General features: G+C 32.6%; 1 protein-coding gene across 14 annotated transcripts in view; it reads left to right on the forward strand.

Annotated features, from left to right (window-relative positions):
• The window catches only part of LOC309623713 (uncharacterized protein), a 244,439-nt gene that overhangs the window by 145,262 nt on the left and 84,959 nt on the right, over nucleotides 1-14,218 (forward strand). The gene's annotated exons all lie outside the window — the stretch shown is intronic.

Genomic DNA, 14,218 nt, shown 5'->3' on the forward strand with positions numbered 1-14,218 from the left:
CTCTCTGGTTTTAGGAGCCTGGCTTTTTTAAGATTCCATATGTAAGTGATATCACACAGTATTTGTCTTTCTCCTTCTGACTTATCTCATTTAGCATAACGTCCTCAAGTTTCATCCATGTCGTCACAAATGGCAGAATTTCCTCCATTCTCATGATTGAATAATATTTCTCTTTATCCATTCATTTGTTGACTGGCACTTAGGTTGTTTCTGTATCTTGGCTATTGTGAATAATGTTACAATTACCATATGATTGTATATACCTCTTTGAAATCCTGTTTTTATTTCCTTTGGATATATAAAAGGAAGTGGAGTCGCTGGGTCATATGTTAGTTCTATTTTAACTTTTTAAATAATCTCCATACTGTTTTCCATAGTGACTTGCATTTCCCTGATGATTAATGATATTGAGAATCTTTTCATGTGCCTGTTGGCCATCTGGATGTCTTCTTTGGAAAAATGTCTATTTGGTTTCTCTGCCTATTTTTAAATTGGATTGTTTGTTTCTTTCATTATTGAGTTGTTTGAATCCTTTGTATATTTTGGATGATAACCTCTTACCCAGTATATGGTTTACAGATATTTTCTCCCATTCTGTAGGTTGCCTTTTTATTTTGTTGATTATTTCTTTGCTGTGTAGAAGCTTTTTAGTTTGATATTGTCACACATTGATTTTTGCTTTTGTTGTTTGTACTTTTGGCATCATATCTAAAAGAACCATTGCTGAGACCAATGTCAAAGAACTTCTTACTTAAGTTTTCTTCTAGGAATTATTAGGTGTCAGGTCTTACGTTTAAGTCTTTGATCCATTGCAAGTTAATTTTTGTAAGGGTGTCAGATGGGGTCCAATTTCCTTTTTCTTCATGTGTTTATCCAGTTTTCCTAGAACCATTTGTTGAAGAGGTTATCCTTTTCCCACTTGGCTCCTTGTCAAATATTAGTGGACTGTATATCTGGGGGTTTAATTCTGAGCTCTTGATTCTACTCCATTGGTCTGTCTGCCTGTTTTTATGCCAGTAGCATATTTTTAACTACTATAGATTTGTAGTATAGCTTGAAATCAGGAAGTGTGATGCCTCTTGCTTCGTTCTTTCTCATGATTTCTTTGACTGTTCAGGGTCTTTTGTGGTGCTATACAAATTTTGGATTTTATGAAATTAAGAATATGTCCTAATGTATTGAATAATTTTAAAATTAAATTTATAAAATTTAACAATTTAGTTGATTTTTAAATTTCACATTTTATTATTTCATATGTATTTCATAATTTTTTGTTTATAATTTTAATTAATGTCTCCATCTTCTTGAGCAGTCTAAATATTTGTTTTTTATATAATTTCATAAAAATAATTTTAACCTGTATACTTTACCGTCTCCTTGTTGATTTTGTGGTTATTATTTCAACTGTAAATTTTCACAGGGAAGAATTTACATGTACATGCTCATTTTGAATAAGAACAGTTTATGTTTGTGTGTGCGTGCACGTGTATGTTTTAGTGTTTTCTTCTTTCTCACTCTGTGGCCATCGCTCTTTGTCAAATTGGTTTAAAATTACCCATATTAACAACCCCCAAACTTAGTAGAACACTAGGTCTGATAATGTATTTCAAAGTTCCTTTTCCAGGACATAGTGGTGCTATTCAGGTACACTCACTGAGTACTGTATGTATGGCTCAGGTCGTAAACAAAGTTTTAGATTTTGGCAGTTTTCTGCCTCTGCCCTCAACCTTTTAATCAAGGGAGCCCAACACCAGACTCTAGTTTTAAGTAGTGACACTTGTTCTAAGACATTACTAATGTGGAGGAATTGTAGTCCGTTATTTTGTGAAAGGCAACCTATTGACCATTACTGATGCCTTTGAGATATGGAAGACCAAATGCCATGGCTTACACGTATTCATAACTGTGTGTGTGTATATTAAAAGGTTTCATCTTATTTTTAATTTTCATTACGTGATGGTGATTTTCTATTTTTACATTTTTCTAAAATTACTATGCATTTTGAATGAGAGTTTTGTGTCAAATCTCCAACATCTTGATAGAAAAACATAATTCCTTTTATTTGTATTTATTAGGGGTAAGCCAAACTTAGGTATGTTCCACTTCTCAGGGCTAGATCAAACTTTAATTATTTAATCATAGTTAAACAAAAATAACAGGACCCTAAGTGATAGAGACCTGGTAAAGATTTTCTCTCAATTCCCTGTTATTTTCTGATTCCCTATAAATTTCAATGCAAAGCAAGAGCTAGACACTACCAACGATACTGTCAAGTGTTGCCAAAAGTAGGATTCTTTGCTGTTGCAAACAATTGTGCACAGTGATATTCAAGTTGCTTTTCATTTTAATGGAAGCCAATCCCTTTCACAAATAAAGACAAGCTAAGGAAGTTTCTTGTATCACAGAGCAAAAGGAATTTCTTAGATCACTCAGCGGATCTAGAAAAAAAATAATTGTTTAAAAAGGTTTCTTTTTACTAAAACTAATGATTCTCTTCAAAGAAAAAGTATAAAATGAATATTGGAAACAGAAAGTCCAAAATTTAAAAAACGTTGTTTATAAAATGCTGAGTTCACTCAAAACTGTTAAAAATGTATCAGTAGAGTTTTGGCTGTTTAATAATACATCCTAGGCATAGCAAGACAAGAACATGTATGGTATGATAAGACAAATTAGATGGGTAGTAGACCCTGTAAGACAATTAAAATTTTTACCAATTAATCTGCATCTCTTTTTTTTTTTTTCTGCATCTCTTTTTATCTTCTACAGTTTCTTTCCAGATCCTGAGTCAGTCTGTTCATATCAACCATGATAGATTAAAAACAAACCAACAAACACAAACATGTGTTTGATTCTTTTAGCTCTGCAGCATCTGTGCTTTGGGACCTGAGCTGGAACTAACCATTTTTCTTTTCAGATGGAAAATTTTGCAACAAGCTCCCTTGTGCTCTAAACCGTGTCCCATATTTCAGGAGGAGACCTGGTTACCAGTAAGAACAACTTTCAGGTTGTGGAAAATAGAAGGAGAAATTTAGGTTATATTGAAAAGAAGCATCTAAAAAATGTAAATGTAAAAATGTAAAAATTACAATGGCTGACTTTGGACATAGTGAATTTCCTGCTATTAAGGAAGTCAGCCATGGTTTAGAATAGGGGAGAATATGTTTGGTTATAGAGGGCATTCAAACATAAGATGTGTCACTTTCTAGAGCTTTATCTGGCATAAAAATTTTAATAGTTTCAGAATAATTTATACAATTTAATATTCCTATTTCAAAGTTGGAGTAAAGAAAAACAATGGATAAAAAGTGTCCTGTTCCGTTGTTCTTACTTATTACTAACTGGTGTGTTCAAGAAAATGTTATAACTTGAAAGAATAAGGATAAGCTTCAACCAAGGAAGAAGTCCTTATAATTATTTTTTTTAATACAATAGAGTAATCCATACATTAGACATGTTTTTATTTTCCATTTTGTCACGTAACCACTTACAAATAACCTTAAAGTAAACCCAGGTTAGTAATAGAAACTTCCTTAACAATTTCAGTACCATAAGAACTAAGATAAAGGAACAATTATCTTTACACTAATTAACCTGTCAATGATTGATAAGCCATACAGTTTTAACTATCTTCTGTTACCAGCAAATTTAGCATTACTAAAATAAACAAATAATTAACCTTAGTTTTTCACTTCAAAGTGTGAACTATGAACTGCTTCAGATAGTCATCTGGAAATCTTTATAATTTGATTCAGTTAAAAAAAAAAAGAGAGAGAGATTACACCCAAATTACAGCACTTTATAGATCTTTTCTTCCTTTCTCCTTGTTACTTCTCCCAGGTTTGCCTTTATCTTCCTCCTCTCCTCTCTCCCATCCTCTTTCTCTTCTTTTTTCTTTCCCTCCCCCTTTCCACTTATGTTTATTTAGCACTCCTGACTGTCAGACACTGTCTCTATTCATCATATACAAAGATAAAACCTAGACACTTACCTTCAGTTTATTAAGACACTGACCTTCAAATAAATAATTACAGCATAATATGAATATTGCTCTATTTAATTTTTCATACATTAAAAAAAATAATTAGCTTGCTTTATCCCTAGGAAGGTTTGTGATATCACTTTTGTAAACTTTACTTGTATAGCATTTATTCTAAGGAATGGATGAAATATTTATCATAAGTTATGTGTATTGCTTCATTATTAAACCTGAAGTAAAGGCTGTTTTTCCTTGAATTTTTTCCCCCATCTTTCCTGGGTAAAATAAATTAGGCCGAATCTATATCTTTATTATATGCAACCCATAATGCACAAATAAAAGCCTACTACTGCTGGCACTAATTATGTCAAAGTACATTTGGTTTCATTGTATGATGGAATGCCAACTTCCCATTAAAAGGCAAATCTTGTATTTCAAAAGGTTAAATAGGATGATATTTAAATAGTATCCTAGCAGGTCCAATTTAGAATGCAAAATATATTCAATAGAACACCAATCTCTAGCCCTGTTAAATTATACTTAAAGAGAAATTAGGCACAGTTTTAGTCACTTTAAGTTCCTAAATTGCTCTACCTTTGCAATTTGTGAATTCACACAGACTTTTATTAAAAAATGTTCTTAAAAAGGCATAGTGATAATGAACTTTTATACAAGCACTAAAAATGAAGCAATATGATAGTATATTGGCAGGAAAAATGGTAAATAAAAAAGTAGGTCTTAAAGTAGTAACTATAGAGTGAACATATATGCAGATGGTTATACATGAATGCTTACCCCTCAGTTTGCAGATAAAAATAAAGTTACATTAAAAGAAATATTCAGGTTTCATTGGCTTATTCTGCCACTTGCATAATGTGTAAACTCATCTTTTACATCTTGTAAGGTGGCCCAGAAGAAAGTTTTCTAGTGTCTTCTATTGACATGCATGTGAAAGCTGCTTCCTGCAACCGTTCTCAGCTCATTAGTCCAGGTGGAAAAATAACAATAACCAACCTGTGTTGTACTGCTCTTAACTGGCTCTCACAACATGTCGTATAAAACATCTCAGGAAAATGAATACTGACACTGCTGGCGTACTGACTCATCTTCCAGGGCAATGAATGTTTAAAATTTTAAGCTCTAAACAAGTCTACTGTTTCCATGTATGTTTATGAATAGGAAACAGTTGAAGAAATATACAGCAGGTTATGAACAGCAATTACTTCTGAGTACAAATTATTCCTTTTTCTTTTATTTATTTGTTTTTCTATATTTTCTACAATGAACACATTTTTTAAAGAAAAGTATAAAAATAAAATCAATTTATGAATTTAAAGTGCATAAAACCCAGCAATGCCTAATAATAAAATGATATTTTTTTAGGTTATTGAGCATTAGCCAAAGACCTACTACATTAGCTCAAATTCTAATACTGATGGGGAGTAAAAAAGAATCTAAATAAAATCAATCCTTTATTTTTTAAGTTAAGCATTGAAACATTAGACAATTCACTAATTCTATTTTTTGAATTACATAGGTCTACTATTCTAAGGCATGGCTTGTTGTGAAAATGTAAATTATTCAGATTTTATATATTAATAAGAAAAAGATAATTGTTAACATATGTGTTTTCATGTGGATCAAGGGATAGAAATATATTACTAAACACAACTGCCATAAAGTATGATGAGTGTTGTGATTGACTGGCATTAAGAGAACATAGAAAAGGACCTAAATATTTAGGGGGTCTAAGAAGGTCTCCTAAGAAAGTAAAATTAAACTGAGATCTAAAATGTGAAAAGGAGTTAGTCTGGATTAAAGAGAAAGGGAGCAATTTGGAAAGGAAAATGATACTATTACATTAGCCTTGAAGAAAAAAAAAATAGTAAAAGGGGAGAATATTCTTTCTTATATACATTTATTTATATAAATAAATATGTATAATTCTATACATTATATAAACATGTATTGTACAATTATGTGTTATATATTAAACATATATATATATATAATATATAAAGAAACAAACTCAGCTGAAATAGAGGGTTAGAAGTATTTCCTGAAGGGAATATATTACTCATAATTGAGGACATCTCAGTAACTTTATTCAACTAATATTCAATAATTTATATATACCATATGCCTTTGCAAGGTAGTATAATAGTCCTATTGCTTATAGAAAATATTTTCATATTATGTTTCTTCTTCCCTAATTGCCATAAGATCTGCACTATATGCTTGTAACTCTATTTAAGGATGTATTTGTGTGTGTGCTTGGGTTCGTATGGATATGTTATAAGTAGGAAGGCTTTTTCGCTTACTTCTTCACTCCTCATTTCTCAAGGTCCTTTATTGTGTGAGTAAATATTTCTCACCTGAAAAATATATTAGCTGTACCTAGTGTGTCATTTCTTTCTTTGTATGTGGCAATGTTAAACAGTATAATATTTAAGGCAAAGTGATATTAGTTCCTATTGTTTCTGTTTTCTGTTGAGGCAAAATTATGTGAACGTTAGCCACAAAAAGATTATTTACTACTACCTGCCAACTCCTACCAAATGACAAAGTGTTTACAAATAGTAACTGTGGGGATTTGGCTAATCACTCATTACTAGCCCTGCGTTCCCAGGAAACAAATGGAACTTGCTCTTATTTTGCATTCTTCTGCTTCTACAACTACTAGAGGCAAATTTATCCTGATAGTAGCAAAGATGGAACTAGACAAGGGGGATGATATTTCTTAAAAGGTTTCCCTGTGAATGATGGAACAAAAACAAGTCATCCATTTCACTTGCCTGAAATACTTCTATTTTTTAAAGAACCCTATAAACCTAAAGAAATGAAACTATATGCGAATAAGGTATTGTTTAAATTTTTAAAAATGACATGTTGTTAATTTTTAAAAATTCATATGGTACTTCCCCAATGTAGGATGTATTAACTCTTTAATACATTAGGGAAACATCTAATGTACTGAAGAACTTAATTTAATAGGACCCTAGGAGGCTGAAAGCAACTTAGTGGGAGAATCTGGCTCATTAATTTCAGTGATGCAGCACCCAAAGGTATTGAATTTTAAATGAATTCACAAACCTAATAAATCATCCTGGCTGTCAAGTGAAAATTAATTTGTGAAAAATTTATTACCCATGATTATCATGTATTAATCATAAGGTTTAAAATCTAAGCAAATGTTATACTCCTAGTTGGATAAATACTCTAGATTGCAAGGAGTATTTAATGCATTTTGACATCAAGCCGGTCATGGCAGAATTTATATTTCTTTTTTTTTTTTTTTTTTTTTTTTTTTTGGCTGTGTTGGGCCTTCGTTTCTGTGCGAGGGCTTTCTCTAGTTGTGGCAAGTGGGGGCCACTCTTCATCGCGGTGCGTGGGCCTCTCACTATTGCGGCCTCTCTTGTTGCGGAGCACAGGCTCCAGACACGCAGGCTCAGTAGTTGTGGCTCACGGGCCTAGTTGCTCCGCGGCATGTGGGATCTTCCCAGACCAGGGCTCGAACTCGTGTCCCCTGCATTAGCAGGCAGACTCTCAACCACTGCGCCACCAGGGAAGCCCAGAATTTATATTTCTAATGAACATCGTCTTAGTCTTTGATAGCTCATCCTTTTCTTGTCAAAGTACTGAACCCATCTGTAATAATGTCACATATATCCTTGTACTTTGGCTTCTAAATCCATGCATTCATCTCTTTCTGAATGCCCATATATCTCTCATGCTTGATCCAATGCCTCAGTATCATTTTGGAAGGGGTGACAAACAACATAGACTCTGCAGGAATGGTTTGTGGCTGAAAAAAGCCCCCTGAAGTCTCTAAAATCAGCTTTGTGGTTTATGGCTGCCTTTCATTGCAGCCGTACAACTCAACGAAACATTCATTTTTTAACCTCTGTCTTGACCAAGAGAGGTTGTTCCCATGTGTGAAAGCAGACATTATCTATATCTTCATTCATTTTCATGCATGGCAAAGAATGTCAACATTCACAAAAATCAAACCCTAATTTCTTGGACTTATTGTCAACTCAATGGCCTCATGAAATTCCTCAAGCAATGATTCTTCCTACTGAGATTTGTATTTGATTGATACAAAAGTTGATAAGCATTTATTCTGCAGTACTCTATAAAACCATACTAAATATAATTTACATCTTGGCTGCAGCAAATTAGAGAGGAGGGATTCATATTTATATCTCAAACATCAGAAGATAAAAATTCTGAGAAACCTTTCATCATCTGTCCAAGCTGTAATTTCTAGCAATCTGTATATAATTGTTTAAAATTATGTAAGTAGTTCAAGCATAATGCCTTAAATGATTGAGTCTATTTGTAAATTTATTATAGAGAAATGTCAAGTTCCTTTTTGGGGAAAGTATGAAACTCATTTATATTATAAATAATACATAAATAAATATATAGTAGATATACAAATATGCCAATAGTTATATGCTTTAGAAAGTTTACACATATAATTCCTAAGGAGTTTTGTTTTGGTTCTATACTTTATTTGAATGCTAAATTAATATTGCATACATTAATTCATTTATAAACATATTCAAAATGTATTTTAAGCTCCTACTTGTGCACTATTAAATGGCAATGATAAATTAAATGCCGTTTTTCTTATGATCCTTACAATCTAGTTGGAGGACTAGAAAAAAAGAAATAAATATTTACATCTTAGGTGGTAATAAGATCCATGAATACACACCACTGTATATAAAATAAACAACAAGGATTTACTGTATAGCAGAGGGAACTATATTCAATATCTTGTAATAATCTATCATGGAAAAGAGTCTGAAAAAATATATATACATGTATGACTGAATGACTTTGCTATCCACCTGAAGCTAACATAATCTTGTAAATCAACTATGCTTCAATTAAAAGAAAAAGCATGACTAGGTATTAGGAGGTATGAAAATATGTGGAAAGAGACCTTCTGCAAAGGAGAAAGAGCAGATGCAAAGGCCAAGAGGTGGGAATGTCCTTTACCCATTCAAGAACAGCAAGGACACTGGTATTTATGAGCAGGGTGGGTGAAAAGGTCTGAGGAGACGTGATCCAAGTGACATGTGGCTGGGGGTCAGAGCTCACAGGGCCTTTTGTTGGACTTGTTAAGGACTTTGCCTTTTATTCTGAGTGAAATGTGAAACCATCTAAGGATTTGTGACAAGAGCCAAATTCTGGTTTATCATTTTTAAAGGCTGAAGTTTAGAAAATCTGCAGACAGGAGGGAGAATCTCATGTAATCCATTTGGTGGCTATGTCAATGATCTAGGCCAAGAGTTTTTCATGAATATAAGACACAGGAAGGCAGGTGTTTGTTTTTGTTTTTCCTACTGCTGTATCCACAACAGAACAGTGACAGAGATGTGGTAATTACTCAGTAAATATTGCCTAATGAGTGCATAGTAAATTGGATGAGGGTAACAATGGACATGGTGAGATGATGGAGTTCTAAATACAGTCTGAAGGTAGAGCTAATAGATTAGTTGATGGATTGGACATAGGATGTGAGAGAAAATAAATTAAAGATGAATCTTTTGGAATATTCTGGAATAATGTATTTGCCAGTTCGTGAGATAAAAATAAAAGGGTGGGGAATGAGTTTAGGAGCAGAATGAAGGAACGGATCTTGGAATTAATCAATTTGATATGCTTCAGAAATTTCTGGATGACAATATCAGCTAGATGGTTGCATATATGAAAATGATTATACGTGAGATTCTCTATTTTTTTCATAATCACAATGCAATGATTTTACATTGACCTCAGTTCTTATGATGGCTTCAGGTTAAGTTTTTATTTTTCTTGGTAAATCTAGCAAAAGTTAGAATTAATACTTATTTAAACGTCAGGTAGGGTTTCGGTATGTTTTATTATCTGTATTTATTGCAAGCCTCAAGCAGTTTATGAATGGTTTATGGGAGAAAAGCACATTTTGTGACCACTGGGGGAAAGAGGCCTAGAAGATGTATGGACAATCTAGGCACTGCTGACAGTGTATGATTAAGAAAACCCATGTTCAGGGAAAGTTTAGCTGATTTGACTGTGTTTTAAGAGTCATCAAAGCCTCTCAAAATTTAGCATAATCGTGCAAATGGGTGATTGAATAACGATGACTTTAGTCAAATTACTACTCTATTTTCAATATTTAAGAAAACAAAAGTAGCAAATTGAGGGAAGAAATGTGTACATAGGAGTAAACCTGTATGTTTTTGTGATTCATTTCAAAAATCCCAGTGTGTAAACTCAGGCAACAATTCATTTAAAATTCAGTTAATCAACTAATATCTATAACACTATCCTACAAAAATTATGGTCAGCTCTGTATACAGAGACCTTTAATTATTATATGTGTTAGAAATAACATTTCCTTTATACAGGGTCCAAAGAAATCCTGGTGACAGGGACAAGGTGCAAAATTACTCCATCCTAACATACCAAAAATTGCTGTTTTGGTCTGGATCTTAACGGAAACATGCCAGCTGGAAGACTTTGAGGTTTAAAACTATCTCAGTGACATAGAACAGTTATACTAGTAATTATAAGTAAATCTCTATTTGGGAAATCTTAACTTCCCATAAGGAGACAAACTCCTCAGCTACCAATGCATACTCCTGGCTAAAGTATAATGCAAATTACATGTAAATTTCCCAATCTGGCAAAATGTGCTGGTGAAGACCCTGACTTGGAGTTTTGTTGTTGTTCCTTTACCTCCTTATTTTCAAAATAAGTGTAAACTGACAGAGAAAGTAATGAAACAGAATGGGAAAGACCCCCAGATCTGCCCAATAATGGTCTCTTAATAATTTGATATATTGATTCTATGTATAACTACTACATACATTTAAAACCATGCTTCACATGACTTGAGATAATTATAATTGACACTGTACATTACAATGCCTGACATTTCAAGTTACATATGGCCCTCTGTATTCAAGGGTTCTGTATTCTCGGAAGCAATCAACCAAGAATGGAAAATATTTTTAAAAAATTCCAGAAAATTTCAAAAAGGAAAACCTGAATTTGCCTCATGCTGGCAACTATTTATGTAGCATTTATATTGCATTAACAACTATTTAGATATAATTTACATTGTATTAGGGTATTATAAGTAATCTAGAGATGATTTAAAGTATATGGGAGATGTGCCTGGGTTATTTGCAAATATTATGCCATTTTACATAAGGGACTTGAGCATTTTCAGATTTTAGTGTCTGCTGGGATTCCCGGAACTGAGGGACTACTTAGTGTACTTTGAAAGTCACACACAAAAAAGCTGCTTCATAAATGTTTGTTCCCTGATCCTTTTTTCATCAATATAGTTATTTGTAACCAAAGTCTCCCTATTTGCATAAGTTACTATAAAAGGGAGCTAAAACTACCCTAAACATTTCACCTAACATAACATGTTATTGTAGACTAATAATTTATTTCATAAAATCAATACTAGAAATTACGCCTCCCACTAAACTATGTTCTTATACTAACATATGTTATTTATCTTAGAGTTCATAAAAACTTTCCACAGTAAATATTAAAAAGGACTTGAGTTATCAATAATACTATTGTGATGTGATCATTTCATAAAATGTTAGAGATATATGGTATGCTTTTAATTGGATTTTTATAATACATCTTTAAAGCTAACATTTGCCTGTTTAAGAGCAATAGATTAGATGTTATGAATGACCATCTGAAAGCCAGGAAAACGTTAATAATAAGGGACGATTTGGTAATAATAATCCATTCAGTTCTTCTGCTTAGCATATAAATTAAATAACATGGATCAAAGTGATTACTATAAATTGATTAGCTCTCTGCAGAGTGGTAATGCTACTTTGCTAGGCTAACATTAGCATCTGTTATACAAAAATATTTCATAAAATCCTTGTATTTATTTATAATGATTTTTAGCTGAGATCATATCAAACTATACATTCAATATATTTTAATTTTTTTCCAATAACACCAAAAAGCAGGAATAAAATAGCATCTAAGATATTCATTGAAGGAAGCTATACATACAATTACTTTACATAATTTAGAATATATTTGCAATGTACATTCTTAATACAAATCTTAAAACCTTAAGAAAGAGGACTTTAATTAATCACATAAGTCAGGAATTTTATTATTAAATGTACTACACTTTTGTGAATATTTTTAATTAATATAACTACTAACCATTATAATTTTTAAAACATTTTTTCTGCCATAGATATTGAGAAAAATATATTTTACCATCAAATGCATTGTAAACTAAAATAGATCACCTGCATGTCTTTGATCTAGAATTTTGATTCAAACTTTGAATTTATCCATGATTTTATGAGCTCTCATCATTTGAATGAGCAGTTAATTTGCAAATAATTTTTTGTCACCAAATTTATCTAAGTTCCTTGTAACCTTTAAATGTCTTTTCTTTGCTCATTCCCTCAAATTCTACCCACCATCCACTCTAAGAAAATCATTCATTTTCTGCTGTACTTCATGTTTAAAGATATACAGTAAGTTCCCTACATACAAACCTTCAAGTTATGAACTTTCAAAAATGCAAATGTGCATTTGTATATCCAATCATGTAAGTTAGTTCACGTGTCTGATGTACATTGTCTACATTGTCACGTGTGTGCATCCTCTACTAGTGGTTGTGCAGCTTGCCCTCCATCTCCTATTGCTGACGAAAATCCTTCAGCTCTACCATCTCCCACCTTCTCTCCCTCCTCCAATCAGTAACTCTTCTTGCCTGTTCACTCGATGCCAGCCCCTGTATGCCAACTTTGTACTGTACCACTGTACTTTTCCAGGTACTGGACTGTAAGAATAAAAATGTTTTCTTTATTTTTTGTGGGGTTTTTTTGGGTCTTTTTATGTATTATTTGTGTAAAAATTATTATAAACCTATTACAGTACAGTACTATATAGCCGATTGTGTTAGTTGGGTACCTAGGCTAACTTTGTTGGACTTACAAATGAATTGGAGTTACAAATGTGCTCTCAGAATGGAACTCATTCATATGTCGGGGACTTACTGTATATTAATGAGTTATTATAAGGCAAATCCTCTGTATCACCAGTCATTCCAAGAAATTGATCTTTGCCAACCACAGCAGAAGCTTTTGCCCCAACCTTGACCCCAATCTCAACTCTCTTCTTTCCTCCAAAATGATCAATTTACTTAATTTTGTAATAATAAATTCTTTTTTTCACATTCTTTTTTTTGTAATAATAATTTCTTTGCATTACTTTATAGTTTTGTTTTCCAAATGACCATCCCCAAGCATTTTAGTTTGGTCCATTAATTTTTTAAATTAATTTAAATTTATTTTTAAATATTGTAATTTTTAGAGTAGTTTTAGGCTCACAGCAAAATTGAAGGGAAGGCACAAAGATTTCTCATATACCCTCGTCTCCACCCATGTATAACTTCTATTTTCAACATCCTCCAACAGAGTGGTATATTTGTTATGATTGATTGTAATGTAATGGCACATCATAATCACTCAAAGTCCATAGTTTATACTAGGGCTCATTTTGGTGTTGTATATTCTATGTGTTTGGACAAATATAATGACATGTATCCATCATTATGGTATCATCCAGAGTATTTTCACTGCCCTAAGAATCCTCTGTGCTACTCCTATTCATAGCGCCCCCCAACCCCCATCACAATTCCTATCAACCACTGATCTTTTTACTGTCTCCATAATTTTGACATTTCCACAACGTCTAATAGTTGGAATCAGTCTTCTTTCATTTATTAATACATATTTAAGTTTCCTCCATGTCTCTTCATGGCTTGGTAGAGCATTTCTTTTTAGTGAAGAATAATATTTCATTGTCTAGATGTACAACAGTTTAGTTATCCATTCACCTACTGAAGAACAATTTAGTTCCAAGTTTGGCGATTATGAATAAAGCTGTTATAGAAATCTGTGTGCAGGTTTTTGTGTGGACATAGTTTTCCACTCCTTTGGGTAAATACCAAGGAGAGTTATCGGTGGATGGATCACATGGTAAGAGTATGTTCTGTTTTGTAAGAAAGTAACGGACTGTCTTCCAAGGTGACTGTGCCATTTTGCATTCCCACAAGCAATGAATGAAAGTTCCTGTTGCTCCACGTCCTTGCGAGCATTTGGTATTGTTAGTGTTTCAGATTTTGTCTTTTCATAGGTGTGTAGTGGTAATCTCATTGTTTTAACTTTCATTTCT

The sequence above is a fragment of the Balaenoptera borealis genome, assembly GCF_965194805.1.
Source record: "Balaenoptera borealis genome assembly, chromosome: 2".
Lineage (NCBI taxonomy): Eukaryota > Metazoa > Chordata > Mammalia > Artiodactyla > Balaenopteridae > Balaenoptera > Balaenoptera borealis.